The sequence below is a fragment of the Drosophila virilis genome, chromosome 5, assembly GCF_030788295.1.
Source record: "Drosophila virilis strain 15010-1051.87 chromosome 5, Dvir_AGI_RSII-ME, whole genome shotgun sequence".
NCBI classification, from domain to species: domain Eukaryota; kingdom Metazoa; phylum Arthropoda; class Insecta; order Diptera; family Drosophilidae; genus Drosophila; species Drosophila virilis.
The window spans coordinates 277722-292879 of record NC_091547.1 but is presented as its reverse complement, the minus strand read 5'-3'; positions in this window follow the sequence as shown (position 1 = coordinate 292879).

Below are 15158 nucleotides of genomic sequence, written 5' to 3'. Positions count from 1 at the left end.
AAGCCAAACCATGAACAAAAAGCCAAACCTTATCAAAATCGGTTGAGTTTTGACCGTGTTATGAGGGTGGGAAATGTTGACCTTTGTCTATATAGGATATTTGAGGGTACTATTTTCACATGCATTTTGACTAAAAATAGTGTTGCCATGCTTCGATGCAAAATTGATATAGAGGCCAAACCATGAACAAAAAGCCAAACTTTTTGAAAATCGGTTGAGTTTTGACCGAGTTATGAAAGTGGGAAATGTTGACCTTTGTCTATATAGAATATTTGAGGGTACAATTTTCACATGCATTTTGACTAAAAATAGTGTTGCCATGCTTCGATGCAAAATTGATATAGAGGCCAAACCATGAACAAAACGCCAAACCTTGTGAAAATCGGTTGAGTTTTGACCGTGTTATGAGGGTGGGAAATGTTGACCCTTGTCTATATAGGATATTTGAGGGTACTATTTTCAAATGCATTTTGACTAGAAATTGTGTTGCCAGATTAAGATGCAGAACTTATCTAGAGGCCAAACCATCAACTAAAAGCCAAACCTTCTGAAAATCGGTTGAGTTTTGACCGAGTTATGAGGGTGGGAAATGTTGACCTTTGTCTATCTAGGATATTTGAGGGTACAATTTTCACATGCATTTTGACAAAAAAAAATTTTTACATGCATTTTGACTAAAAATTGTGTTGCCAGATTAAGATGCAGAATTGATCTAGAGGCCAAACCATGAACAAAAAGCCAAACTTTTTGAAAATCGGTGGAGTTTTGACCGTGTTATGAGGGTGGGAAATGTTGACCCTTGTCTATATAGGATATTTGAGGGTACTATTTTCAAATGCATTTTGACTAAAAATTTTGTTGCCAGATTAAGATGCAGAACTTATCTAGAGGCCAAACCATCAACAAAAAGCCAAACCTTCTGAAAATTGGTTGAGTTATGACCGAGTTATAAGGGAGGGAAATGTTGACCTTTGTCTATATAGGATATTTGAGGGTACTATTTTCAAATGCATTTTGACTAGAAATTGTGTTGCCAGATTAAGATGCAGAATTGATCTAGAGGCCAAACCATGAACAAAAAGCCAAACCTTATGAAAATCGGTTGAGTTATGACCGAGTTATAAGGGAGGGAAATGTTGACCTTTGTCTATATAGGATATTTGAGGGTACAATTTTCAAATGCATTTTGACTAAAAATTGTGTTGCCAGATTAAGATGCAGAATTTATCTAGAAGCCAAGCCATCAACAAAAAGCCAAACCTTCTGAAAATCGGTTGAGTTTTGACCGAGTTATGAGGGTGGGAAATGTTGACCTTTGTCTATCTAGGATATTTGAGGGTACAATTTTCACATGCATTTTGACTAAAAATAGTGTTGCCATGCTTGGATGCAAAATTGATAAAGAGGCCAAACCATGAATAAAAAGCCAAACTTTATGAAAATCGGTTGACTTTTGACCGAGTTATGAGGGGGGGAAATATTGACCTTTGTTTATATTGGATATTTGAGGGTACAACTTTCACATGAATTTTGACTAGAAATTGTGTTGCCAGATTAAGATGCAGAATTTATCTAGAAGCCAAACCATCAACAAAAAGCCAAACCTTCTGAAAATCGGTTGAGTTTTGACCGAGTTATGAGGGTGGGAAATGTTGACCTTTGTCTATCTAGGATATTTGAGGGTACAATTTTCACATGCATTTTGACTAAAAAAAAATTTTCACATGCATTTTGACTAAAAATTGTGTTGCCAGATTAAGATGCAGAATTGATCTAGAGGCCAAACCATGAACAAAAAGCCAAACTTTTTGAAAATCGGTGGAGTTTTGACCGAGTTATGAGGGTGGGAAATGTTGACCTTTGTCTATATAGGATATACAATTTTCACATGGAATTTGAGTAAAAATTGTGTTGCCAGATTAAGATGCAGAATTTATCTAGAGGCCGAACCATCAACAAAAACCTAAACCTTGTGAAAATCGGTTGAGTTTTGACCGAGTTATGAGGGTGGGAAATGTTGACCTATGTCTATATAGGATATTTGAGGGTACAATTTTCACATGCATTTTGACTAAAAATTGTGTTGCCAGATTAAGATGCACAATTGATCTAGAGGCCAAACCATGAACAAAAAGCCAAACCTTATGAAAATCGGTTGAGTTTTGACCGTGTTATGAGGGTGGGAAATGTTGACCTTTGTCTATATAGGATATTTGAGGGTACAATTTTCACATGCATTTTGACTAAAAATAGTGTTGCCATGCTTGGATGCAAAATTGATATAGAGGCCAAACCATGAACAAAAAGCCAAACTTTATGAAAATCGGTTGAGTTTTGACCGAGTTATGAGGGGGGGAAATATTGACCTTTGTTTATATTGGATATTTGAGGGTACAACTTTCACATGAATTTTGACTAGAAATTGTGTTGCCAGATTAAGATGCAGAATTTATCTAGAAGCCAAACCATGAACAAAAAGCCAAACCTTATGAAAATCGGTTGAGTTTTGACCGTGTTATGAGGGTGGGAAATGTTGACCTTTGTCTATATAGGATATTTGAGGGTACTATTTTCACATGCATTTTGACTAAAAATAGTGTTGCCATGCTTCGATGCAAAATTGATATAGAGGCCAAACCATGAACAAAACGCCAAACCTTGTGAAAATCGGTTGAGTTTTGACCGTGTTATGAGGGTGGGAAATGTTGACCCTTGTCTATATAGGATATTTGAGGGTACTATTTTCAAATGCATTTTGACTAAAAATTGTGTTGCCAGATTAAGATGCAGAACTTATCTAGAGGCCAAACCATCAACTAAAAGCCAAACCTTCTGAAAATTGGTTGAGTTATGACCGAGTTATAAGGGAGGGAAATGTTGACCTTTGTCTATATAGGATATTTGAGGGTACTATTTTCAAATGCATTTTGTCTAGAAATTGTGTTGCCAGATTAAGATGCAGAATTGATCTAGAGGCCAAACCATGAACAAAAAGCCAAACCTTCTGAAAATCGGTTGAGTTTTGACCGAGTTATGAGGGTGGGAAATGTTGACCTTTGTCTTTCTAGGATATTTGAGGGTACAATTTTCACATGCATTTTGACTAAAAAAAAATTTTCACATGCATTTTGACTAAAAATTGTGTTGCCAGATTAAGATGCAGAATTGATCTAGAGGCCAAACCATGAACAAAAAGCCAAACTTTTTGAAAATCGGTGGAGTTTTGACCGAGTTATGAGGGTGGGAAATGTTGACCTTTGTCTATATAGGATATACAATTTTCACATGGAATTTGAGTAAAAATTGTGTTGCCAGATTAAGATGCAGAATTTATCTAGAGGCCGAACCATCAACAAAAACCTAAACCTTGTGAAAATCGGTTGAGTTTTGACCGAGTTATGAGGGTGGGAAATGTTGACCTATGTCTATATAGGATATTTGAGGGTACAATTTTCACATGCATTTTGACTAAAAATTGTGTTGCCAGATTAAGATGCACAATTGATCTAGAGGCCAAACCATGAACAAAAAGCCAAACCTTATGAAAATCGGTTGAGTTTTGACCGTGTTATGAGGGTGGGAAATGTTGACCTTTGTCTATATAGGATATTTGAGGGTACAATTTTCACATGCATTTTGACTAAAAATAGTGTTGCCATGCTTGGATGCAAAATTGATATAGAGGCCAAACCATGAACAAAAAGCCAAACTTTATGAAAATCGGTTGAGTTTTGACCGAGTTATGAGGGGGGGAAATATTGACCTTTGTTTATATTGGATATTTGAGGGTACAACTTTCACATGAATTTTGACTAGAAATTGTGTTGCCAGATTAAGATGCAGAATTTATCTAGAAGCCAAACCATGAACAAAAAGCCAAACCTTATGAAAATCGGTTGAGTTTTGACCGTGTTATGAGGGTGGGAAATGTTGACCTTTGTCTATATAGGATATTTGAGGGTACTATTTTCACATGCATTTTGACTAAAAATAGTGTTGCCATGCTTCGATGCAAAATTGATATAGAGGCCAAACCATGAACAAAACGCCAAACCTTGTGAAAATCGGTTGAGTTTTGACCGTGTTATGAGGGTGGGAAATGTTGACCCTTGTCTATATAGGATATTTGAGGGTACTATTTTCAAATGCATTTTGACTAAAAATTGTGTTGCCAGATTAAGATGCAGAACTTATCTAGAGGCCAAACCATCAACTAAAAGCCAAACCTTCTGAAAATTGGTTGAGTTATGACCGAGTTATAAGGGAGGGAAATGTTGACCTTTGTCTATATAGGATATTTGAGGGTACTATTTTCAAATGCATTTTGTCTAGAAATTGTGTTGCCAGATTAAGATGCAGAATTGATCTAGAGGCCAAACCATGAACAAAAAGCCAAACATTATGAAAATCGGTTGAGTTATGACCGAGTTATAAGGGAGGGAAATGTTGACCTTTGTCTATATAGGATACTTGAGGGTACAATTTTCAAATGCATTTTGACTAAAAATTGTGTTGCCAGATTAAGATGCACAATTGATCTAGAGGCCAAACCATGAACAAAAAGCCAAACCTTATGAAAATTGGTTGAGTTTTGACCGTGTTATGAGGGTGGGAAATGTTGACCTTTGTCTATATAGGATATTTGAGGGTACAATTTTCACATGCATTTTGACTAAAAATAGTGTTGCCATGCTTCGATGCAAAATTGATATAGAGGCCAAGCCATGAACAAAAAGCCAAACTTTATGAAAATCGGTTGAGTTTTGACCGAGTTATGAGGGGGGGAAATATTGACCTTTGTTTATATTGGATATTTGAGGGTACAACTTTCACATGAATTTTGACTAGAAATTGTGTTGCCAGATTAAGATGCAGAATTTATCTAGAAGCCAAACCATGAACAAAAAGCCAAACCTTATGAAAATCGGTTGAGTTTTGACCGTGTTATGAGGGTGGGAAATGTTGACCTTTGTCTATATAGGATATTTTCACATGCATTTTGACTAAAAATAGTGTTGCCATGCTTCGATGCAAAATTGATATAGAGGCCAAACCATGAACAAAAAGCCAAACTTTTTGAAAATCGGTTGAGTTTTGACCGAGTTATGAGGGTGGGAAATGTTGACCTTTGGCTATATAGAATATTTGAGGGTACAATTTTCACATGCATTTTGACTAAAAATAGTGTTGCCATGCTTCGATGCAAAATTGATATAGAGGCCAAACCATGAACAAAACGCCAAACCTTGTGAAAATCGGTTGAGTTTTGACCGTGTTATGAGGGTGGGAAATGTTGACCCTTGTCTATATAGGATATTTGAGGGTACTATTTTCAAATGCATTTTGACTAAAAATTGTGTTGCCAGATTAAGATGCAGAACTTATCTAGAGGCCAAACCATCAACAAAAAGCCAAACCTTCTGAAAATTGGTTGAGTTATGACCGAGTTATAAGGGAGGGAAATGTTGACCTTTGTCTATATAGGATATTTGAGGGTACTATTTTCAAATGCATTTTGACTAGAAATTGTGTTGCCAGATTAAGATGCAGAATTGATCTAGAGGCCAAACCATGAACAAAAAGCCAAATCTTATGAAAATCGGTTGAGTTATGACCGAGTTATAAGGGAGGGAAATGTTGACCTTTGTCCATATAGGATATTTGAGGGTACAATTTTCACATGCATTTTGACTAAAAATTGTGTTGCCAGGTTAAGATACAAAATTTTTCTAGAGGCCAAACCATGAACAAAACGCCAAACCTTGTGAAAATCGGTTGAGTTTTGACCGTGTTATGAGGGTGGGAAATGTTGACCTTTGTCTATATAGGATATTTGAGGGTACTATTTTCAAATGCATTTTGACTAAAAATTGTGTTGCCAGATTAAGATGCAGAACTTATCTAGAGGCCAAACCATCAACAAAAAGCCAAACCTTCTAAAAATTGGTTGAGTTATGACCGAGTTATAAGGGAGGGAAATGTTGACCTTTTTCTATATAGGTTATTTGAGGGTACAATTTTCACATGCATTTTGACTAAAAATTGTGTTGCCAGGTTAAGATTCAGAATTTATCTAGAGGCCAAACCATGAACAAAACGCCAAACCTTGTGAAAATCGGTTGAGTTCTGACCGTGTTATGAGGGTGGGAAATGTTGACCTTTGTCTATATAGGATATTTGAGGGTACAATTTTCACATGCATTTTGACTAAAAATTGTGTTGCCTGGTTAAGATGCAGAATTTATCTAGAGGCCAATCCATGAACAAAAAGCCAAACTTTTTGAAAATCGGTGGAGTTTTGACCGAGTTATGAGGGTGGGAAATGTTGACCTTTGTCTATATAGGATATTTGAGGGTACAATTTTCACATGGAATTTGAGTAAAAATTGTGTTGCCAGATTAAGATGCAGAATTTATCTAGAGGCCGAACCATCAACAAAAACCTAAACCTTGTGAAAATCGGTTGAGTTTTGACCGAGTTATGAGGGTGGGAAATGTTGACCTATGTCTATATAGGATATTTTAGGGTACAATTTTCACATGCATTTTGACTAAAAATTGTGTTGCCAAATTAAGATGCAGAATTTATCTAGAGGCCAAACCATCAACAAAAAGCCAATCCTTATGAATATCGGTTGAGTTTTGACCATGTTATGAGGGTGGGAAATGGTGACCTTTGTCTATATAGGATATTTGAGGGTACAACTTTCACATGAATTTTGACTAAAAATTGTGTTGCCAGATTAAGATACAAAATTTTTCTAGAGGCCAAACCATGAACAAAACGCCAAACCTTGTGAAAATCGGTTGAGTTTTGACCGTGTTATGAGGGTGGGAAATGTTGACCTTTGTCTATATAGGATATTTGAGGGGACTATTTTCAAATGCATTTTGACTAAAAATTGTGTTGCCAGATTAAGATGCAGAACTTATCTAGAGGCCAAACCATCAACAAAAAGCCAAACCTTCTGAAAATTGGTTGAGTTATGACCGAGTTATAAGGGAGGGAAATGTTGACCTTTGTCTATATAGGTTATTTGAGGGTACAATTTTCACATGCATTTTGACTAAAAATTGTGTTGCCAGGTTAAGATTCAGAATTTATCTAGAGGCCAAACCATGAACAAAACGCCAAACCTTGTGAAAATCGGTTGAGTTTTGACCGTGTTATGAGGGTGGGAAATGTTGACCTTTGTCTATATAGGATACTTGAGGGTACAATTTTCACATGCATTTTGACTAAAAATAGTGTTGCCATGCTTCGATGCAAAATTGATATAGAGGCCAAACCATGAACAAAAAGCCAAACTTTTTGAAAATCGGTTGAGTTTTGACCGAGTTATGATGGGAAATGTTGACCTTTGTCTATATAGAATATTTGAGGGTACAATTTTCACATGCATTTTGACTAAAAATTGTGTTGCCTGGTTAAGATGCAGAATTTATCTAGAGGCCAATCCATGAACAAAAAGCCAAACTTTTTGAAAATCGGTGGAGTTTTGACCGAGTTATGAGGGTGGGAAATGTTGACCTTTGTCTATATAGGATATTTGAGGGTACAATTTTTACATGGAATTTGAGTAAAAATTGTGTTGCCAGATTAAGATGCAGAATTTATCTAGAGGCCGAACCATCAACAAAAACCTAAACCTTGTGAAAATCGGTTGAGTTTTGACCGAGTTATGAGGATGGGAAATGTTGACCTATGTCTATATAGGATATTTTAGGGTACAATTTTCACATGCATTTTGACTAAAAATTGTGTTGCCAAATTAAGATGCAGAATTTATCTAGAGGCCAAACCATCAACAAAAAGCCAATCCTTATGAATATCGGTTGAGTTTTGACCATGTTATGAGGGTGGGAAATGGTGACCTTTGTCTATATAGGATATTTGAGGGTACAACTTTCACATGAATTTTGACTAAAAATAGTGTTGCCATGCTTGGATTCAAAATTGAGATAGAGGCCAAACCATGAGCAAAAAGCCAAACTTTATGAAAATCGGTTGAGTGTTGACCGAGTTATGAGGGTGGGAAATATTGACCTATGTCTATATAGGATATTTGAGGGTACAATTTTCACATGCATTTTGACTAAAAATTGTGTTGCCAGATTAAGATGCAGAATTTATCTAGAGGCCAAACCATCAACAAAAAGCCAAACCTTCTGAAAATCGGTTGAGTGTTGACCGAGTTATGAGGGTGGGAAATGTTGACCTTTGTCTATATAGGATATTTGAGGGTACAATTTTCACATGCATTTTGACTAAAAATTGTGATGCCAGATTAAGATGCAGAATTTATCTAGTGGCCAAACTATTAACAAAAAGCCAAACCTTATGAATATCGCTTGAGTTTTGACCATGTTATGACGGTGGGAAATGGTGACCTTTGTCTATGTAGGATATTTGAGGGTACAACTTTCACATGAATTTTGACTAAAAATAGTGTTGCCATGCTTGGATTCAAAATTGAGATAGAGGCCAAACCATGAGCAAAAAGCCAAACTTTATGAAAATCGGTTGAGTGTTGACCGAGTTATGAGGGTGGGAAATATTGACCTATGTCTATATAGGATATTTGAGGGTACAATTTTCACATGCATTTTGACTAAAAATTATGTTGCCAAATTAAGATGCAGAATTTATCTAGAGGCCAAACCATCAACAAAAAGCCAATCCTTATGAATATCGGTTGAGTGTTGACCGAGTTATGAGGGTGGGAAATGTTGACCTTTGTCTATATAGGATATTTGAGGGTACAATTTTCACATGCATTTTGACTAAAAATAGTGTTGCCATGCTTAGATGCAAAATTGATATGGAGGCCAAACCATGAACAAAAACCAAACTTTATGAAAATCGGTTGAGTTTTGACCGAGTTATGAGGGTGGGAAATGTTCACCTTTGTCTATATAGGATATTTGAGGGTACAATTTTCACATGCATTTTGACTAAAAATTGTGTTGCCAGATTAAGATGCAGAATTTATCTAGAGGCCAAACTATTAACAAAAAGCCAAACCTTATGAATATCGCTTGAGTTTTGACCATGTTATGACGTTGGGAAATGTTGACCTTTGTTTATATAGGATATTTGAGGGTACAATTTTCACATGAATTTTGACTAAAAATAGTGTTGCCATGCTTAGATGCAAAATTGATATATAGGCCAAACCATCAACAAAAAGCCAAACCTTATGAAAATCGGTTGAGTTTTGGCCGAGTTATGAGGTTGTAAAATGTTGACCTTTGTCTATATAGAATATTTGAGGGTACAATTTTCATATGCATTTTGACTAAAAATTGTGTTGCCAGATTAAGATGCAGAATTTATCTAGAGGCCAAACCATCAACAAAAAGCCAAACCTTCTGAAAATCGGTTGAGTGTTGACCGAGTTATGAGGGTGGGAAATGTTGACCTTTGTCTATATAGGATGTTTGAGGGTACAATTTTCACATGCATTTTGACTAAAAATAGTGTTGCCATGCTTAGATGCAAAATTGATATGGAGGCCAAACCATGAACAAAAACCAAACTTTATGAAAATCGGTTGAGTTTTGACCGAGTTATGAGGGTGGGAAATGTTCACCTTTGTCTATATAGGATATTTGAGGGTACAATTTTCACATGCATTTTGACTAAAAATTGTGTTGCCAGATTAAGATGCAGAATTTATCTAGAGGCCAAACTATTAACAAAAAGCCAAACCTTATGAATATCGCTTGAGTTTTGACCATGTTATGACGTTGGGAAATGTTGACCTTTGTTTATATAGGATATTTGAGGGTACAATTTTCACATGAATTTTGACTAAAAATAGTGTTGCCATGCTTAGATGCAAAATTGATATATAGGCCAAACCATCAACAAAAAGCCAAACCTTATGAAAATCGGTTGAGTTTTGGCCGAGTTATGAGGTTGTAAAATGTTGACCTTTGTCTATATAGAATATTTGAGGGTACAATTTTCATATGCATTTTGACTAAAAATTGTGTTGCCAGATTAAGATGCAAAATTTATCTAGAGGCCAAACCATCAACAAAAAGCCAAACCTTCTGAAAATCGGTTGAGTGTTGACCGAGTTATGAGGGTGGGAAATGTTGACCTTTGTCTATATAGGATGTTTGAGGGTACAATTTTCACATGCATTTTGACTAAAAATAGTGTTGCCATGCTTAGATGCAAAATTGATATGGAGGCCAAACCATGAACAAAAACCAAACTTTATGAAAATCGGTTGAGTTTTGACCGAGTTATGAGGGTGGGAAATGTTCACCTTTGTCTATATAGGATATTTGAGGGTACAATTTTCACATGCATTTTGACTAAAAATTGTGTTGCCAGATTAAGATGCAGAATTTATCTAGAGGCCAAACTATTAACAAAAAGCCAAACCTTATGAATATCGCTTGAGTTTTGACCATGTTATGACGTTGGGAAATGTTGACCTTTGTCTATATAGGATATTTGAGGGAACAATTTTCACATGCATTTTGACTAAAAATAGTGTTGCCATGCTTAGATGCAAAATTGATATGGAGGCCAAACCATGAACAAAAACCAAACTTTATGAAAATCGGTTGAGTTTTGACCGAGTTATGAGGGTGGGAAATATTGACCTATGTCTATATAGGATATTTGAGGGTACAATTTTCACATGCATTTTGACTAAAAATTGTGTTGCCAGATTAAGATGCAGAATTTATCTAGAGGCCAAACCATCAACAAAAAGCCAAACCTTCTGAAAATCGGTTGAGTGTTGACCGAGTTATGAGGGTGGAAAATGTTGACCTTTGTCTATATAGGATGTTTGAGGGTACAATTTTCACATGCATTTTGACTAAAAATTGTGTTGCCACATCAAGATGCAGAATTTATCTAGAGGCTAAACCATGATCAAAAAGCCAAACCTTATGAAAATCGGTTGAGTTTTGGCCGAGTTATGAGGTTGGAAAATGTTGACCTTTGTTTATATTGGATATTTGAGGGTACAACTTTCACATGAATTTTGACTAAAAATAGTGTTGCCATGCTTAGATGCAAAATTGATATAGAGGCCAAACCATGAACAAAAAGCCAAACTTTGTGAAAATCGGTTGAGTTTTGACCGAGTTATGAGGGTGGGAAATGTTGACCTTTGTCTATATAGAATATTTGAGGGTACAATTTTCATATGCATTTTGACTAAAAATTATGTTGCCAGATTAAGATGCAGAATTTATCTAGAGGCCAAACCATCAACAAAAAGCCAAACCTTCTGAATATCGGTTGAGTTTTGACCGAGTTATGAGGTTGGAAAATGTTGACCTTTGTTTATATTGGATATTTGAGGGTACAACTTTCACATGAATTTTGACTAAAAATAGTGTTGCCATGCTTAGACGCAAAATTGATATAGAGGCCAAACCATGAACAAAAAGCCAAACTTTATGAAAATCGGTTGAGTTTTGACCGAGTTATGAGGGTGGGAAATGTTCACCTTTGTCTATATAGGATATTTTTGGGTACAATATTCACATGAATTTTGACTAAAAATTGTGTCGCCAAATTAAGATGCAGAATTTATCTAGAGGCCAAACCATCAACAAAAAGCCAAACCTTATGAATATCGGTTGAGTTTTGACCGTGTTATGAGGGTGGGAAATGTTGACCTTTATCTATTTAGGATATTTGAGGGTACAATTTTCACATGCATTTTGACTAAAAAAAAGTGTTGCCATGCTTAGATGCAAAATTGATATAGAGGCCAAACCATGAACAAAACGCCAAAGCTTGTGAAAATCGGTTGAGTTTTGACCGAGTTATGGGGTATGCAATGCTTACCTTTGTTTATATAGGATATTTGAGGGTACAATTTCCACATGCATTTTGACTAAAAAGCGTATTGCCAGATTAAGATGCAGAATTGATTTAGAGGCCAAACCATGAGCAAAAAGCCAAACCTTATGAAAATCGGTTGAGTTTTGACCACGTTATGAGGGTGGGAAATGTTGACTCTTGTCTATATAGGATATTTGAGGGTACAATTTTCACATGCATTTTGACTAAAAATTGTGTTGCCAAATTAAGATGCAGAATTTATCTTGAGGCCAAACCATGAACAAAAAGCCAAACCTTATGAAAATCGGTTGAGTTTTGACCGTGTAATGAGGGTGGGAAATGTTGACCTTCTTCTATATAGGATATTTGAGGGTACAATTTTCACATGCATTTTGACTAAAAATTGTGTTGCCAGATTAAGATGCAGAATTTATCTAGAGGCCAATCCATCAACAAAAAGCCAAACCTTCTGAAAATTGGATGAGTTATGAGGGTGGGAAATGTTGACCTTTGTCTATATAGGATATTTGAGGGTACAATTTTCACATGCATTTTGATTAAAAATTGTGTTGCCAGATTAAGATGCAGAATTGATCTAGGGGCCAAACCATCAACAAAAAGCCAAACCTTCTGAAAATCGGTTGAGTTTTGACCGAGCTATGAGGTTGGAAAATGTTGACCTTTGTTTATATTGGATATTTGAGGGTACAACTTTCACATGAATTTTGACTAAAAATAGTGTTGCCACATTCAGATGCAGAATTAATCTAACAAAAATTGTGTTACCAGATTACGATGCAGCATTTATCAGACACCAAACCATGAACAAAACGCCAAACCTTCTGAAAATCGGTTGAGTTTTGACCGAGTTATAGGGTATGCAATGTTGACCTTTGCTTATATAGTATATTTGAGGGTACAATTTTCACATGCATTTTGACTAAAAATAGTGTTGCCAGGAGTAGATGCAGAATTGATCTAGAGGCCAAACCATGAACAAAAAGGCAAACCTTATGAAAATCGGTTGAGTTTTGACCAGTTATGAGGGTGGGAAAGGTTGACCTTTGTCTATATAGGATATTTGAGGGTACAATTTTCACATGGAATTTGATTAAAATAGTGCTGCCAGATGTGGATGCAGAATTGATCTAAAGGCCAAACCATGAACAAAAAGCTAAGCCTTATGAAAATCGGTTGAGTTTTGACCGAGCTATAAGGTGGGAAATGTGGACCTATGTCAATGTAGGATATTTGAGGGTACAATTTTCACATGAATTTTGACTAAAAACAGATACCTTATTGATCAAGAGGCAAAGCAATGAACCAATAGCCAAGCCTTATGAAAATCGAATGATATTTGATAAAGATATTTAATAGAAAAAAAAGCAATGAAAATCTGAATGCCTTTAATCATTTTTTTTTCGACACAGTATATGTATATATACTCATACATATATACGTATATCCGCGCATAAGTAGGTTTGCTGGAAATGCAAATCTAATAAAAATCCACTTTGTAAAAGTATGAAAAATTACAATGAATTTCATTATAAATGCAAAAATATTGTGGGAAACAAGATAAAAGGGCTGCTAAACGCGTCCTGTGGCCGCGTCGTCATCATCGTCATTTTCCTTATCACCATCAGCAGTGGCCAGCGTGAGTAAACCTGATCAAAATCATTGATGCGCAAAGCATGAGAAAGCAGCTGCAGAAAAACGTGGAACGTGGTCGCATAAAGTTTAAGCTAAGCTGTTGATAACATTGATGATAACGGCGAGGAGTAGGGGTATGAGGAGGAAAAAGATAACCGCAGCGATAATGGTCGAAGCGGCAGTCAGGTAAACCGAAGCCAGTCGCCAAGGATAAAGTAGCACGCAGCTCAGTGCGTGCGCTGCATTAAGAAAATTTGCTTTGAGGAGAAATAACTTGTATACCCTACGTTCAACAATAGATACTTTACTAGAGACTTTACCACGTAAAATTTATGAATTTCTGAAGCTCTAAATATTCTGGATAGATCAATATTCTAAAAAAAATTGTGGGCATCACACCGTATTTTGTCTTAATTTGTCTTAATGTAGAAGGTATCCTCTAGCCGATCCCTGTGGAAAAGATTTGGTCTTTCTGTTTCAGTTTAGCTTTATCAGGTGATAAACACAGAATAATTCATCGGAATAGAGCGTTGCTGGCAACGTGGTGAGGAGGTGAGGAATGCATAATTATTAGCATGACACGTTTGGCGTCTGTGTTCATTGACATTGAGCTAGGCAAATTATGGCAAATGTCGCAGTATCGCAGTTAAATAATCAACATAATCTAAGCATTGCAGTGCTCCTCCCCTGCTTGGATTTGGTCTGGCACGAAATTATTTGTATAGGAATTTAAATTGAATGTCAGTTGAAGTTATCTGCGGGACTCCTCTTTATATACATATGTACTCGTTTTTCTGTATATATGTAGAAGAGGTTCTTCTGTTCGCCTGCTGTAAAATTCCAAATTTGTTTTATTTGATTTCTGTGCTGTTGCTTTCGCTCGTTTTCTTGCTCTGTTGCCGCTGCTTTGCTGAATATTTCTTTTTTTATGCAAAATATATGCTATAAATGCCTCTGGGCCGCCTTTATTTGAATATCGTGTCACATGTCGCACGCAGTTAGTTGCCGCCTGTCCCGTCCAATGTTGGCGCTGCCGTTCGTTGTTATTGTAATTGTTGTAAATGTCGCCAACGACAATATCACATTTGCATATTTTTGTGCAAACACACGGCGACCCCGACCCCTGCACCCCAAACACCCCCCTTCACCAGCTTGTGTGTGTGCATTTTTACTTAATTTTATTTGTATTGGATTTGCGCTGATGTCTCCGTGAAGCCCACTGCTCGTAGCTGCTGCTGCGTTTTGGAATTTTGCAATTTTCACAATAAATTTTAATTCAATTTACTGTTAAGTTCACACAACTAAGCGGACGCGGAAGTGCACATTCTGGCATGACAATCGTCCTCCGGCAGCGCCAACTCGACAGATGCATCCTGCAGCTGGAATTGAAATTTGAGCTGGAGAGCTGGTTATCTAGATACAAGATACAGTGCGTGCTGCTTTTAAGGATTGTTAAACTTTTGACCTATTATTAATAAATTTAAAAAGAGAACAATTAGTAAATATGCTTTAAAGGTATATTTTTGCAATTGTACGTTTTCTTTTAACCTTTTAGTGCCTCCTCTAGCAGCTTTGTTATTCGATTAAGTTCTTTCATAGCTAATAACCACTGTACGGTCGCTTTGCGAATTGTTATAAGTCGGCTGCCAGAGGCGCTGGTTTTGCAACTGTCTCAGGGTCC